A 2,704-nucleotide genomic window follows, 5' to 3' on the forward strand; every position below is an offset into this window, starting at 1 on the left:
TTTTGTGTACACGATGTTTCTCTCTCTCATTCGTTCATTTGTCCAAAGCTTGGAATCAGCCTATTAATGCTAAGTCTCACCTTTAGGTTTATCGTATCCCTACTCCTGTACAAGCAGCACTTTGCTTGAAGAGGGTTGCGAATCTTCAAGATCCTTATGTAGAAGATGATCTTCAAGAGCTCATCAGGGTGCAGATACCGAGAGCCTCTCTCTCTCTCTCTCATTCACACTTTGTATGCATTTCCATCTGAGCCGAGGCAGCGCATCACACGAGGCCCAAAAGTGCAAATAGGCGGGTTTGCCATCTTTGAGACCCGTGTTGAGCTCTACTTTGCTTCTCAAATCCTTCGCCATCTATCCCTCCCTCTCTCTCAGGCAGTGTGACTGTTTAGAGAGAGTAAAAGGCTCCCATGGATATGGAGGAGGCCATGCAGCTGATGGAGAAGAGGAGAAGGTTGTGGACAATGAAGTCAAAAACTTCATGTAGTAAACTATTTTCCTGCAGATGCCTCTAGAGCCCTTCTGCTAAGAAATTTGTGAAAAATCTTAGCCTATCATTCTGAAACCAATAATCCAACAAAAGGGTATCTCCCTCTGCTGAAGTTTCAGGGATGTAACTGAAGCATCATCACCCTCTACAATCACAAGTATCTCCTTGAAAGAACTGCGTTGCACTTTCTTATTTGATTAACCCTTCCCCCAACCTCTTCTATCAATAATCTGACCTGTTCGATAACCTCCGATCTTTCATGTTAAAATGGTTCTTACCAAAAATCTCATAACTTGCATCTTCATATGTATGGTCATAGTGAGAATCCATGATATTTCTAGCTTTCAGAAGCATAGCAACTGCTTCCCCAACAGACAATCTAACAACTTGCTCTTGATTTTCAAGCAATGATGACAAGATTGAAAAGCACTTTGGCATGTGATGGATTACTATAGGATTTGAAGGAATAGTAGTTAAAAAGAATGACAAGGTTGACAATGTTGCAGCTCTCACTTCTGCAGAAGGCTTGTTCAACCCCAAAGTCTAATCTGAGTGGTGGTTTCGTTTATGTTTACATACACTCCAAAGAACATCCATGACCTCCTCTGTTGCTGTGAAGTTGACTGAGCCTTTCATTCCTTCTTCTCTTGTCTTTGCCCTTTTCTCATATAAAGAATCTATAAAACCCTCTAGGATGGTGCCTTCATCTCTCTCTTCCTCCTCTTCCTGTGCTACAGTGAAATTTGAAGACGTAGCAGTTGAGCCTCTACTTATAGTATCGTAATCTATGTCATCCATTCTTGAAGTTGTCCTCCTCCATTTTCTTCTATTTTTTCTCCTTGAGAAGCACAAATAGAGAAATGTGAGAAAACAAAAGCCAACAACATTAATGAAGCAAAATTTTATCATAATCCTTCTTCTTCTTCTCAGCACAATTGGTCTACCCTGGCTTCTCATTCCACTGTTGCATTAGCATTGCTTGCTAATTTATAATCTCAGTCAAGTAGTTGTTGAGATCAACTTCTTCCCCGGCTATGCATTAAAATGACAGCAACCCTCCCACGAACATAATCAACCACAAAACCAGGGACAAATCACACAAAATCTATGTATATGGCTTTGCCATTAATCTCAAAAACTGAAAAGAAACCATAAATCTCTCTTTTAATAATGAAGGAATTTGTTATCTTCATCATCCTCATCCATAGCTTCGATCATTATGCAAGAACAAAAGGGAAAAGAGAAATTTCTGCACAAAAGATAGAGGAGAGAGGAGAGAGGAGAGAGAACAAATTTTTGGCACCACCAAAAGGAGAATATGCGATTGGAGAAGAGAGAGAAGGGAAAGAGGCACATAACCACTCGTGCACTCCACTCCACCTCTTCCCCAAAAAGCACACCCCTTCGTATTTTTATAATTTCTTTGAAACTTTGATACATCTAATATTATAAGGCTTCTGGCCTTTAATTTTGAGTTTTCCTACCCTTTACAAATGCATGCACATAACACTTGAAAGCATACTATGGACTTTAATAGATGTGGCCTCCCTCCCCCTTATGTGGGATATTATTTTAGTGATTTTGCAACAATGTAGTATTATTCTCTTGACAAAACATAGAAATATGATGCATGCTTGGATTCTTTTATGCCTTGTTTTTATGCTTCTTTTGAGTGTCATCAATAAGGATCAAGTTGAGGTTTCTAATTGACATTCTAACATCTCCTAGCAACCTTCTAGCACCAACTAAGGGTGGTCACTTGTGTGAGTAGTCAAGCTCAAAGTGGACTAGTGCTACACTTGGTTCAGTGAGAGTGAGAAATGAGGGGGAGAAAAACCTTGACCCCTCTTCCTATAGGGCATCGTCTCACCCCCTCAAGCACCCTAAAACAACATCAAGTCAGTTCTAATATTGGACCCTAAGTTAGATTTTGAATGCTATGCTCCATGATAATCGATATGTGAACCAAAGTTTAGGGGTCTCAAGCTAGTCCAAATTAGGATGTTGTGCATTCAGTTTTTTTTCATGGGTGGCAAAACTCAACCACTTAAAGAGCAATCTTTTCCTTCCCATTAGTAGCAAACCATGGTGAAATGAAAAGGTGGGAGGAGAGAGAGGAAGCCTAAGCTCTTGCAAGACACAAAACACACAAAAAGAATGCATACAATATAGGAAGCTAAAACCCTAGTCTTTCTTCTTCTTCTTCTTCTTCTT

At 39.9% G+C, this 2,704-nt stretch overlaps 1 pseudogene; it reads right to left on the bottom strand.

Annotated features, from left to right (window-relative positions):
* Positions 1-388: 388 nt before the first annotated feature.
* On the bottom strand, positions 389-1,288 carry LOC148025844 (uncharacterized; annotated as a pseudogene).
* Between the last annotated feature and the right edge of the window lie 1,416 nt (positions 1,289-2,704).

Source organism: Lygodium microphyllum, chromosome 14 (genome assembly GCF_053477565.2).
Source record: "Lygodium microphyllum isolate KBCC chromosome 14, Lygodium_microphyllum_v1.1.10, whole genome shotgun sequence".
NCBI classification, from domain to species: domain Eukaryota; kingdom Viridiplantae; phylum Streptophyta; class Polypodiopsida; order Schizaeales; family Lygodiaceae; genus Lygodium; species Lygodium microphyllum.